Source organism: Pleurodeles waltl, chromosome 1_1 (assembly GCF_031143425.1).
Source record: "Pleurodeles waltl isolate 20211129_DDA chromosome 1_1, aPleWal1.hap1.20221129, whole genome shotgun sequence".
Classification (NCBI taxonomy): domain Eukaryota; kingdom Metazoa; phylum Chordata; class Amphibia; order Caudata; family Salamandridae; genus Pleurodeles; species Pleurodeles waltl.
The window spans coordinates 408,648,361-408,662,339 of record NC_090436.1 but is presented as its reverse complement, the minus strand read 5'-3'; the positions used below and the strand labels follow the sequence as shown (position 1 = coordinate 408,662,339).

Sequence of the window (13,979 nt, the reverse complement as noted above, 5' to 3'; positions counted from 1 at the left end):
GGAGTTTGCGTTTGAGTGTGGTGCCGGCGTAGAGGGAGTTACCGTAGTCTAGTCTGCTGCTGATGAGTGCATGGGTGACTGTCTTCCTGGTTTCTGGGGGAATCCATTTGAAGGATTTTTAATTTTTTTTTCCCCCCAGAGTGCGGAGTGTGTGACAGCAGGAGGTGGTTAGAGCATTGATTTGCTGTGTCATGGAGAGGGAGGGTTCCAGGATGATGCAGAGGTTGCATGCGTGGTTTGCAGGGGTGGGTGCAGGGCCTAGGGTGGTGGGCCACCAGGAGTCGTCCCATATTGTTTTGTTGGGGCCGAAGATGATGATCTCGGTTTTGTTGGAGTTAAGCTTGAGGTGGTTATTTGAAATCCAGTTGGCGGTGTCGAGGAGAGCAGCGTGTAGGTTGGTTTTGGCAGTGGTGGGGTTGCGGGTGAGGGAGAGAATGAGTTGGGTGTCACCTGCATAGGAGAGGATAGTGATTCTGCGTGATCGGAGGATGTTGGCTATGGAGATCATGTAGATGTTGAAGAGTGTGGGGCTGAGGGAGGACCCTTGGGGGACTCCGCAGATGATCTTGGTAGCAGTGGAGTGGAAAGGAGGAAGGCGGACTCTCTGGGTCTGTTCGGTGAGGAAGGATGCGAGCCAGTTTAAGGCTTTGTGGTGAATTCCTATGTTGTGGAGGCGTGTGCGGAGTGTGTGGTGGCAGACAGTGTCAAAGGCTGCGGAAAGGTCTAGGAGGATGAGTGCGACGGTCTCGCCTTTGTCGACTTTGGTCCTGATGTCATCAGTGCATGCGATGAGGGCGGTTTCCGTGCTGTGGTTCTTGCGGAACCCGGATTGTGAGGGGTCAAGTGTTTTCTTTGCGGAAGTGGGACAGGCGGACGTTGGCTAGTTTCTCGGCAACCTTGGCAGGGGAAAGGGAGGAGGGAGATGGGGCGATAGTGGAGAGGGTCTCTGGGTTGGCTTTGTTTTTATTTTATTTTTTTAGGAGAGCAGTGATTTCCGCGTGCTTCCAGGGGTCTGGGTAGGTGGCGGAGTTGTTGTGTTTTCTGAGGGGGGCTAGTGTCTCTGCGCAGGTAGTGATCCATTTCGAGAGGTTGTGTGCTCCTGTGTTGGGGTCGTTGGTGTTGGGGGAAGGGGTTTGTGAGCCAGTTGGGAGTTCAGGTGTTCTGGGGGGGGATCTTGTCCCACATGCTGTAGGGTGTGGTGTGTTGATGGTGGTGTGTGGGGGGTTTGGTGAAGGAGAAGTGGACACAGTGGTGGTCAGTCCAGAGGAGTTCGGTGGTGTGGGTGTAGGCTGTGTTGGCTTGAGGTGAAAATTGCATCAAGCATGTGTCCTGCTGAGTGGGTGGGTGCAGTGACCAGTTGTTTGAGTCCGAGGTAGGTGACGTTGTCTATGAGGGAGGTAGAGTTGTGGTCTTGTAGGTTCTCCAGGTGAAAGTTGAAAATCACCGAGGAGGATGTAGTCTGTGGAGGTGAGGGCGTGCAAGCAGATGGTGTCGGCGATGGTGTCGCAGAAGGCGGGGTTTGGCCCGGATGGTCTGTAGATTAGTACACCTCTGAGGGTGGAGTTGTTGTTAATGTGAATTAGGAAGTGCATGTGTTCTGTGTTGTCAATAGTGTCTTGGGAGCTGGTGGTGACTGATGGGGTCCCTGTGTAGGATGGTGATGCCACCGCCTGGCCTATTGAGGCGGTCTTTGCGTTGGAGTTTGTATCTCTTGGGGGTGGCGATGGCTATGTCGGGTTCCGAGGAAGGGTTGGTCCAGGTTTCCGTGAGGAAGGTGATGTCAGGTGAGCTTGATGAGGTCCCAGAGTTCTATGGCATGTTTGTGAAGGGAGCGGGTGTTGAGGAGCAGGCAGTTGAGGTGGTTGGGGTGGGTGGTGTTGGTGTGGTGCATGAGGGTGTTGCGGGGTGTGTTCTGGTTGTGGGGTGGTGTGCTGCGGGGCTGGTTGGTGGGGGCAGAGCAGGTGTGTGTTGTGTTGGGGTGTTGTGTGTGTTGTCAGGGGTAACTATGGTCGGTGTGTGGTGTGAGGGATGAGGAGCAGGAGAAATGACAGGTGAGGCAAGTGAAGGGGCCATGAGTGTGTGTGGGGTTGGAATGAGTGGAGGGTGAGGGGGGAGTAGGTTTGTCTGAGAGGGCCAGGGGAACTGCCGCAGACGGGCTTGCCTTTGGCCGGCAGCGCCGCGGCTGCCATAAATGGGGGAGGGAGTGGCAGCTGGGAGGGCTGGACAAATGGGAAGGCTGGGGCCGCAGGGGACGCAGCAGCAGGGGAATTTGGACAGAGAAAAAGGAAATGACGGTGAGGAGGAGAGGGGAGGAGGAGAGGGGAGGCACGAGGGGGCGCAGGGGCCACAGAGGCAGGGGAATTTGGACAGAGAAAAAGGAAAGGAGGAGGAGGAGGAGGAGGGGAGGAGGCTGGAGGGGCCGCAGGGGACACAGCGGCAGGGGAATTTGGGAAGAGAAAAAGGAAAGGAAAGGAAGGTGAGGAGGTGGCGCTGGGCAGCGGAGCAGGGAGCGACCTGTCTGCTATTTGTGTCACGATAGCCTGTGAGTGCTCCATTATCTGGACGGTTAATTTGCAGAGTTGTGTGTTCCCAGGTTGAACAAGCTGCATAAATCAAGAAAAACAAAACAATAAAAAACTGAAAGACATTGCACAAAGAAGCTTCTGCTCCAACTGTCCGTGTCTGTTCCACAAATCCAAAGCCAGGTTTGCAGAACTGAAGCCATCTAGTTGCCTGACCACAAAAGCAGGAAAAATGTTGGTCAGCATTACAGGACGTGGGGATTCGGACCAAGTGTTGTGATAAAAGTGTAGAAAGAGAAAACAGGTGGGCAGGGTAAGTAATGCCCATTTGGGGGCCCCAACAGAACCCCTTGCACCATATGAATTATTATTTTAATTATGAACCACAAATTCTGATTTTGCCATGGGTTTGCAGATTTCAGCACTGTATTTGTGGTCCCTAGCTTAGCCCCGAGATCTGCTGAATCCAACTGGAAAATGTAAATCTGCCACAAGCTTCACAAGCACATGACTGTAAGCCACTGCAAGCTTCAAAGGACCATCTTGGCTTAATAGCAGGGTCAGCTAAACAGACCCTGCAGATCAAACAGAAAATCAAACACAAATTCATGGGCCAGTAAATCTGGTGTAAGGCTCCATTAGACCAGAAAACAAAGTCTGACCCAAGGCCAGGTTCTGTAGGCAACCCTTGTAAGCAGTGGGGTTGGAGTTAAAAGTCCCTAAGGTCTGTTTCTATCTTAGCTAGGCCTCAACTCCTTCTTAGCTCATAGATATTGTCATGTTCTCCATCCCGGACACTGGTCATCGATATGTACCCTGTTTCTTGCAGGATCTTAGTCATGTCTGCATGGTACCACAGTTGTCCCCAGACCTTATCTTTCTAAGAAACACAATGTTGGACTTGTCCCCTTTGCAGGGTTATCCCCAAACATTTTGCCTTTTTCCTCCCTTTTTTCTGATTTGTTTTGGTTGGCTGTACGACTCTGGACACTTTATCACTGATAACTAGTGCTCAAGTGCATATGGTCTATGTCTAAAATGTGTTGGTGATTGGTTTATCCATGATTGCCATATATGATTTACTAGTAAGTCCCTAGTTTAGTGCACCAGGTGTGCCCAGGATATGTAAATCCAATGCTACTCGTGGGCCTGCAGCACTGGTTGTGCCGCCCACATGAGTTGCCCTGCAAACATTTATCAGGCCTGCCATTGTAGTGCCTGTGTGCAGTTTTACACTGCCATGTCGACCTGGCAAGTGCACCCACTTGCCAAGCCCAATCATTCCTTTTCACTACATGTAAGTCACCCCTAAAGTAGGCCCAAGGCAGCCCCATGGGCAGGGTACAGCGTATTTAAAAAGTAGGACATGTACTGACTCCAGAGCAACTCCGGAACTGGTGCAGGGGTCAGACTCTGCACCATTGCCTGCACCTCAGCTGTGGTCCCTGATGAGTGCAACAACCATGACTGACACCGCAGACCCAAATCTGCAGTGCCTCTGAGGTCTCACCACAGCCTAAGTCCCAAGTGCTGTGTCACCGACGTCTATGGCACCAGACTCCGCTACAGCACCTGTGGCCTGATCGCAGCACTGTGAAGTCAACACCTCGCATCTTGATCTGCTGGATTCAGCGACCCCACCGGGTTATAAGGAACAGACACCTTGCCACCAACGCTGCTTCCCCTGCAACCGTAAAGAACCGCCAACTCACCTCCCCTGCCGTAAGGAACAGATGCCTCACCTTCCTGGTAGCAGTAAGGAACAGACGCCGCACTGGCTCCAGCGACGCCTCACTTCGCTGAGTCCGTGCAACGCTTTGTTACCTCGTTTTCCAAGGTACTGTACCTGAGGCCTGTGTGACTCAGTGACCAGCCCCTACTCCCTCACGAGTGACATCTGACTGTTGACAACGACTCCATCAAGATTCCGTGATAGCCCTAGTTGGATCTATTGTGTTTCTAAGCACTATATTAAGATCTTAGCTTTGAAAATTGAAATCTTTGCTTGTGTATGTTGGATTTCTGTCATTTTGGTCTCGTTTTACTCAGATAAATATTGGCTATTCTTCTAAGCTGGTGTGGAGTTCTTTTGTGGTATTTTCACTGTTAAGGTGTGTGTTTTTGTGTACAAATACTTTATGGATTGACTCTGAGATAAGTCTAACTGCTTGAGCTGAGCTACCAAGGGGGTGAGCAGGGGTTATCCAGGCTGTGTCGCTACCTTACCCCAACTAGATTGAGGGTCCCTACGTGGATGGGGTGCACACCACTGCCAACTAGAGACCTCATTTCTAACACACAATATTGTTCAGTACTTTGATCAGTGATCACTCTAAGGTAACATATGTCTGGGACAAATGTTGATTCCTCATTAAGTCAAGGATACATAACAAACAATATTGATATTCAATTAAAGGAATGTCATCAAAATTGAGGTCTTTTCCCTCAATATGTTCATAAAGCAAACATCAGAAGTATATATTTGATCCATAATTTAGAATGAACATTCCAATCTCTGATAACATTTAGAATGTGAGGACTGTCATTTGGCCATTTGGTAGAGGTGACCTCACCCAGATTATTACCGGAGATTCTTATAGAGAAAATCTCACGGACTGCCAAGCACACTACACAGATGACATCGCTCCTGAAGCCTGCAGATGATAGAGCTCAATCCCGGAGGAAGACAGATTGGATGCTATTGCAATGGGTGTTTGCCCTTCACAGAATGTGTGGTACTGTGAATAACAAAATGAGTCATCTGCTGTTTCCATAGTGACCCTGATCCCTTCATGGGACTCTTAGTAACCCAAAAGCAATACTTCTATGTCAGTTACACATTGAACAGTGTCTTGCGGGCTACAATGACTTGTCCTTCACACTCAGTGCTGGTGTACTGAACTAAGTTCAGTAGTATCACCCGTGGATGGGAGGTGAGCCCTTGTAGAGTTATGCCAAAGTTGTAACTTCCACAACAGGTTAGCTGCCAGTGAAGGATTTGGGGTGGGGACTGGCCATAGGGCAGGAAAGCCATGTGCAGCATGGGTTAAGTGCAGGGTAGCAGCACCAGTGGAGAGTTGGGAGCAGGGTCTATTGTCCAGTGTTTGCTTGAAAAATCTGGCCAAAATAAAGCAGAGTGGTTTTATGCGTTGTGCATAATCAGGTATGCATGTTCTGCCAAAGTTAAAGAAACCCAGCAATGACAGGAGTTTCTTAATGGTACTTGGAGGTTGAAGTTGAGTGCATTTTTCTAGAAAGGGTGGGGCCAGGCCCTTGCCTTCATCTGATAGTTTGCGCCCCCAAAAATAGGACACTTAAGAAAGCAATTTTGGTTTCCTAGAAATAGGATTTGTAGCCTTGGGCTGTGAATCCTACCATGATCTGATCCACCCTGGCCAGAAGTATGATGAGGTGGTCATCTGTGAGATAAATATCATCCATGAAAGACAATGGATCAGGCTCAAACTCATGTAGTATTGATGTTGTTCGGGCTGAAAATACCCCAGGTCTGTTCTAATAGCCCTGGGGTAATCAGTAAAAGAGATGCTGCAAGCCTAATGAGCTAAAAGCGCTTAGATCCAGACTTTCATGTGAGATGTAGGCAGAATAAAAGAAAAACATTGGAAATATCAAGAAAATTTAACCAGGGAGACAACGAATGTGACATCCTGCCGTATTGTGTTAAGCCACTAGCTTAAAGAAACCGTTTGAGGTGTGGTCTGCAGTTAGCCCTGACGGTCACAGGATTCGCGATATTTTAGAATAGATGTTAGGGAACACCAACCGAGAAAAGTCCATTTATGATTCAAGCCTGAACAACCTACGGCCTAGATAGGTGCTCCTTATTTGGCAGAGGAGGATCACCCCTAAGACCACGGATGCCCATGTGATGGTAATTGAGGTACCTTCAGTGTGTGCGTGAGACAGAGATACTCAGGAGACTCGTAAAAATAGTGCCTACACCATCGTTGATGGTGCCATGTCATAACGACTCTCGTACTCTAACAAGACTGCTGGATTTGGGACATCAGCACCGTTGTAGGTGACTGAATCCCTCAGACACCAGTTGGCAGCTGTTGGCATAACCCTCCCAGCTCACTAGCAGCACCTCACCAAAACCCAACCAGAAAAAGTGATTTGTGATAGCCTTGCATGGACTCTGAAAATCCCCTAAGGAAATTGTGGTGGAAACAAGTCTTACCCTTTTTTCTCCACATACAAGTCTCTTACACACACCGAGGCAAGAAAAGAGATGCAGGGCAGGTTTCAATACATTTATTAAAAAGCCTGCAATCTCTGATAAAATGCATGAGCTGCAATGATAAGGGGGAATAACAAAATCAGGATTGTGAAAATTAGAGATGTAAATATGAACAACACCAACATATTGTCATAACATGCGTATACAATTCCTACCTAAAAGCCTAATCTCTAGCCCCTAAGCAAGAGCATGGTGATGTAAGCCAAATCTGTCCATACAGTATCCATGAGAAGCACAACCCACCACTGTCACCTTGGTACAAGGTCAGGCTACCAGTCTCCAGATCAGGAGCTGTGGAGACACAAAGACTGAGGTCTACTGAAAACGGGCATGCAGCATGGATGGAAATTCTGGCTGGAACCCCGTCTAATGCCCTTTATCCTACAAGATGTTTTTTATAGGGGACTCGTTTATGTTTAGCCACAGAAGCCTTACATGGGTATGTACACCAAAGCGTTGGCAGTGTTTACGCAGTCTTGAGGCCGGCAATACAAAATATTATTCTATGCGCCTCATTGCACTGATAACGAAGCTTTTGCGGAAAAGCAGTTGATAATCGAATGAAAACAATGCCACTAAAGAAGCAATAATAAAATTGAATATAGAAAAACAGAGCAGGAGAACTGAATAGAAGGGGCACAGGCCACAAGCCTAAGCTAAGCTATCACTGTGTTCATGCAACTAACTAAAATCGATCCATGACATACTCATCCTTTTCTCCTCCCATTCTAATTTGCTCTCACTCGCATACATAAACAATGTTTTTAAACTATTAAAGCTGGTTGTGAAAAGAACCTCTTTCATTTTTACTTTATTTGGGGGAACAACATAAAAATACGGAAAAAAGACCAAACAAAAAGTAATTTGGGTGACTTTAGATGAAGTAGCACTTGATTTCTGTGTGCTCTTCTGTAAGATATCTCTGCTGCACACCAAGTAATACAATTCCACAGTTCAGAAGCAAGGATCAATTTCTTCTTCCTCCTGCAAGACCTGTTCAGACAACCTCTGTCCCGCAGGGATGGTATGCAGTATGGTTGCAGAGGAGGTGTTAGTCTCTGACATCAAGCTTCCTCTTTACAGCTATGAGCTGCTGTGCATGCAGTGCATAAAGAAGCTTGTGCACCAACATGGTTCCAAAGGGGTATTTTCTTCAGTTACCCCTTCTCAGTTTGTTTCTCAAAATAATTATTTGAACACGTGTAACGGTAAAAAAGTTCCAGACAATAGATTCTAGTGGCAATCTGGAATCCCTCAGACTGAACATCTTCCTGTTTATCTGCTCCTCCCATTTCTTCTGGATTTTTCCTCTCCTGTTCTTGTCCAGAAGCCATCAGAAAAGTGTGATAAGCTTTGCATCCCTTGAAAAATAAAAGTATAGAAAAAAACACTGTACAATCTCCTTTTCTGAATAGCCGTCCTTTGTTAAGGAATGCAATGATCTGTACAAGAAAGCCCTGCACTTTAAAAAATGAAGACAGTTGTAGTATTACGTTTTTACATTCACAGTACTGAGTAAAGATGTTTTGTCTTTGCGATCACAAAAGATTCATGAATCCCAAACCAGTATCTCAAACCACAAATAACAAAAAAGTACTGAATTCAAGCACAAGCGGACTCCATTATTGTACTTACATTACACCTGATTTCAAACAACATCTCAAAGTAGACCTACATATCAATCTCAAAATTGCTAAAAACTACAAGGTTTGAAAGTCCTCTCCACAGAGATGTGGCAAGCCCTAGGAACAGACATGGCCTAGCAAGTTGCTAAGAGGAAGATTAATAATTAGACAGGAAAAGAAACAAAAATGAGTGATGACTATGTATGAATTCTCATAGAGAGGGGTTACTAAGCAGAAAAGTACTAAGCACTACAGCAAGAACATTAACCATTGTACTATAACTTCCACAAAAAAATGACCAAACAGTTTGACAAAATTTCTTTCAAGCTAAATACCTTAAAAATAAAGTGCACTCTAGGTTAAGACGGAGGGAGACGTAAGTAATTTCTTTAAGCCATATTGCCTTAAAAAAATAGTGCATTTTAGTATATGTAAGAGGGACAGTAAAACTTCTAGTTTCAGATTCCTTACCATTGAATTCTTCCCAGGCGTCAGCCTGGACCCGGAAATGTTTCTTCAGCAGTACCCCTGGCATGCTGTTAGGTGGCATTGATCAGCTCCGTGTCCAGCGGTGTCTGCGCTTGATATGACGACGTGGGTCCTCGTCCAGGTGCCCTGACACCAGTTCTTTTCTTTCCACACCAATTAGCACTGATCTGAAGAAAGCTACCTTTCAGTCATTTTTGGATTGGCTTTTTTTTTTTTACTTTTTTTTTTACTTTTGTCAAACGTTTTTTGGAGTTTTCAATTCCTGGTGTGTCAAGTAGGCCATCAAGGAAGACAGGGGTTAAGCCCAGCAGGTCATGTTATCGGGCGATGCCCGTGATGGATCCGCACCTAGTGTGTCTTTGGTGCCTGAAGAGTGACCATGACCCTGAAGTCATGCTCCGAGTGTCCGGCCTTGGATCCAAAGGCTTTGAGGGAGCTGGTCCCTGAAGCGGATGGTGGCCATACGCTCGACTCCGCACAAGTCTAGATCCCAGTCGAGAGGAAGGTCCTGGGATGAGTAGCAGAGTTCTCTATCGCCATCATCCCAATTCAAGTCCTCGGGCAATTGGGTAAATCGAGGCACAACAATAGGTCTAAGAAGTCAAAGCATTCTTACACTTTTTCCCATCCGTTGGCTGACAAGAAAAGGTAGTATAGGCGTTCTAGGCCTCACTCTACGGAGCCTGTGCTGACTCCAGCCCAACTGAAAGAGTTATGATGCCATGCACCTCATTTTTGGGCAGTTTGACATTGGTGGAGTGCCTTTGGGCCCAGCGGAGACAGATGGGGCCCCTTTGGGTTCAGCATCGGAAGCTTCGATGCTGAGGGGCACTCACTGCTGCAGTCCTCGATCATGACCGACATCAATCGTACCATCCCAACCTTCCCGGCACCAACTATGGGCAGTGCCATCCCCATTCTCATTGCGGACTCAGAGATGAAGCCAAATGGGCATCGTTCGTTCGATGCAGACTCCGACAAGAGCTTTGCCTCCTATTTCATATCCTGAGCCCCATTCTTATGGGCTAGGTTATGGTGAGGAATGGGATTGGGAGAGGGGGGAGGGGGTCCATGGACCTTTTAGAATACCAGCTTCAAGATCCTATGGACTGGCGTACAGACTTGGGTGAGGCCAGAGGACTAGCTACTTCTCCACATACTGGCATGCTTTCTCTCCCTACCGTGGCTATGGAGGTGGGAGCTTCCTATTCCATGGTGGTGAGATGAGCAGCTGAGATCTTGGACCCTGAGTTGCCTTCGTTGGCTGTCAGGACTAACTTACGGACTGAGGTGCTTCAACCTGGAGCTTCCTTCTCAGAACCCATCCTCTCTTTCAATTAACCCCTCACGGATGTCCTACTGGGCACCTGTGAACAGGACAATTGCCTGCCGCCATCACCCAGTTTCAAGGGACCCAAGCTTTCTGACCCCACACCAGAGAGCTTGATTATCCAAGCCTCCACTTCCCAGGGCACATAACCATCCACACCCTGGACAGGGAATCAAAAACAGATAGACATACTTTGAATTAGAATTAGAGTTTGCTGCCAAAAGCCTAGCACTGTGGTCTGTGAACACGTCTCGTGCTACAGCCAAGTCCTTGGGTCTCGTGGCGGCCCCTCGTCCCTCTCAGTCTGCCTTCCACCCCTTTTGTTGCTATGGAAGGGGCCACCAGCTGCATCGATTCCAGGCCAGCCACTGTGCCACGCAGGCTGCCCAGCCTCTGTGTGGTTGAGGGCTTGGCATCCACTGACCGTGTGGTTCAGGGAGCCAGCAGACTGGCCAGTCAACAGCCTCTCCCGGGCCCGCAGCCTCTAAACCATTTTTAATCTAACCTCACCCACTGACAGTTGGAGGCAGGATCCGCCATCACTAGCTTCGCTGGCAATCTATCACATCAGGCAGGTGGGTTCTCTGGACAGTCCAAAGGGGCTACTCCCTCCCCCTCGAGATTACCCCTCCATCCCACCATCCTACGACGGGATGACAGAGGATCACTTATCCCTTCTACGAGGAATTTACGGCTCTCTTGGCCAAGGGAGATAGAGGTTTCCTGTGCCAGAAGTAGGTCATGATTGCTATTCCCACTACTTTCTGGTACCCAAAAAAGACAAGGGCTTTCTCCCTTTCCTAGACCTTTGATCCCTCAAAATCGCCCTCGAGAATGAGAAGTTCAAGATACGGACTCTAGCTCAGGTTTTATCTGCCTTGGACCTAGGAGACTGGATGATAGTGTTGGACTTGCAGGACGCTTATTTACATATTCTCATCTTGCCTGCACAGATTTTACTAGCAGTTCATGGTAGGCCACGAGCATTTTCAATCCACGTGCTCCCCTTTGGTCTTACCAGCTCCCACTCAGGTGTTGACAAAGGTGATGGCAGTGGTCACAGCTCATCTGCACCCTACCTCAATGACTGGCTACTGAAGGTGGGCTCGTCCCAGGCAGTCACTCTCCCACCTCCAGACTACAGCAGACATCCTGCATTAGCTGGGGTTCACTATAATTGTGCCAAAGTCACACTTGACCCTCTCAGACTCCCTTTCATCAGAGCAGTTTCAGGCTTATCCTCCAGAGCATCAAGTCTAGCATTTTTAGGCTATGGTACTGATGTTTTAGTCTCTATCCTGGATTTTGGTGAGAATGACTGAGGCTGCTGGGCCTCATGGCATCCTGCTGGTGACATGCCAGAAGGCATGTGTGCTCTGAAGAGGGACGTGCAGTTCCTGTGTGCACAGCATCAGGGGAACCTCTCCGACAAGGTCCAGATCTCGGAGGGAACTGTTAAAGATCTGCAGTGGTGGTTAACTAACTGAGATTAGGTCAGAGGCAGATGCCTCTCCTTTCCCTAACCAGATATGACAGTAGAGACAGATGTCACTCCTGGGATGGGGCAGTCACCTGGGAGAGGTGGAGATCAGAGGTGTAGTACGCTGGCTATCTATGCAGTGACCCAATGTATGGGGGCACTATGCAGATAGTCCAGGGCAACCCTGGTTTACAGGTGTTCAAATGAGAATCCCAAAAGCTCTTGTGTGGGCGAGCAGTTAGGCTTATCAGAGGATAGTGCTAAGCATTTGCGGAACATGCAGGGTCAATAAATGAGATACATTTAAAAAGCAACTCAAGGACAATTGGTTACAAAAATAGTTACTTTGTATTATTTATAAACACCAGAACATTTGCAGAGGAATAAATACTGTAGAATTTCTTAAAACTATTTGCAACTAAGTAACACTTTTTGTAGATGAAAGCGTTTTTATGCAACTCGAGTTTTCAAAGTACTATGGATGCATGGAAGTTTTACACTCAGTTCTCACGGATCCCCCTAAAGGTAGTGAGGTCCTAGGGGTGTAAAGTTATTGACAAGACCAACAGTTTTACCTGCACGGGAGTGTCCAGGTGCAGTGATGTTGGCCGTGTTGGGTCCCTGCACACCGAACACTTGGTGACAAAGGGGGGGTGGGGCACCTGCAAAGAGATTGCAAGTAGGGACTTGGGGACAAGTCTGGGGGCTCCCTACAGGGTGGTTCGGTCCACAGGTGGGTGTTCAGCGAGCAGGGGGACAACGTTCAAAGTTGTGGCCTGGGGCACTCGGGTGCAGTCGATCCGTAGCAGTAGTGCTCCTGTGTCAAGGTGCACACAGTTCTTTGGGTGACCTGCAGAAGGGGAGACAGAACAAGGCAATTGAAGAACTGAGAAGGCAGTACTCTGTGATGCAAAAGTCCCTTGCTGGCAGGTCTTTGGTTCTGTTGCTGTCCAGGGTGGGCTTCAACAAGCCTTGGATGGTGCAAGGGGTTCAGTACCCTAGGTGTTGGTAGAGCTCGGCTACAGTGGATTCTTGGCTCTTCCCATTTGGTGGGTAGACAGGACTGACTTCTTGGAGCATGGGGACCTTCTCCTGGATGGCTACTGCAATGGTGAACACGGTGGTTGAAAGGTCAATGAACTGGACATTGCAGTTGGTGCCTGCAAGAAGCAGGGAAGTGGCTCCTCCACTCCAAAGAAGATGCAGATGGGCTGGTGAATCGATAGAGAACCTCAGAGGCTTTTGGAATACCCACAGCTGCAGGACGAGTCATGATGTTGCAACTGTTGGGATGGCAGCAGGTAACAAGGCAGGGTTTTGCAGCAAACGTTAATGAGGTGTCCACAGTTCTCACTCTTTCGGCTCGTCTGTGTCCTCTTCTTGTCAGGCGAATGTGGCTTCTGGTGTCGGGGGGGGCCACCTAAATACTGAATTAAGGGGCATTTTATGGGATTGTAGGGTAGTAGCCAATGGGCTTCTTACCCATGGCGGTGCCTACACCCAATTATGACCACTTCCAGTGGTGGGAGTGGGCATATTCCTATCACAGAAGGCCTAGTTCTGATCAAAACCATGATGGTGGAACCCTTCAAAGTGTATCTCGGATAGCACACCTTATGGGTGTGGTTAGCCCAGCGGTGGTACATGCCTACTGACTAATTTTCCCACCTGCCCAGGTGGCAAAAGGGACTCAGGGCAGAGGGTGGCTACACCCAGGACTGGGGAAGCCGGGGTGTGCATACCAAAGGCAGAAGAGTCTTTGAAGATCCCAGCCTTGGTATGCAGATCTGTTAGCCATCCTGCTGGAGTGGATGGTAACCCCTCTTTGGAGAAGGGATTGTTTCTGACCTCAGAGTGTGGGATCCCATATCCAAGTGGTCAGAAATGAGCCTGGTGGTGGAAGACTGGACTAAACCTGTCAGTCAGCACACCAAGAGACTAGTGGGGTTTAAAGGGCCCGCTGGGGAGCCCACTTTGTGCATGTCTGAATAAATCGGAGGTTTGCATCAGCCCAGATTTATCAAGATGAGGTGTTTGATACCAAACGCCATGGGGTTCAGTGAAGCCATTATGTGACTGGGTGACTTGTGTCGACAGGTGTCCAACACATACCTTAAAATGGTTTCCTGGTTCACTTGCAATGCTCAGTAGTGGGGCCATATCCACTCATACAGCTATGGCCATGTATTAAGTGTACCGCACCCTGCCTTAGGGCTCTTAGGCCTGCCTTAAAGGATGACTTACATATACGTAGCTAAAGTGATGCAGCATG

General features: G+C 48.3%; 1 protein-coding gene across 1 annotated transcript in view; it reads right to left on the bottom strand.

Annotated features, from left to right (window-relative positions):
* CERT1 (ceramide transporter 1) overlaps nucleotides 1–13,979 on the bottom strand; it is a 592,287-nt gene that overhangs the window by 270,177 nt on the left and 308,131 nt on the right. The gene's annotated exons all lie outside the window — the stretch shown is intronic.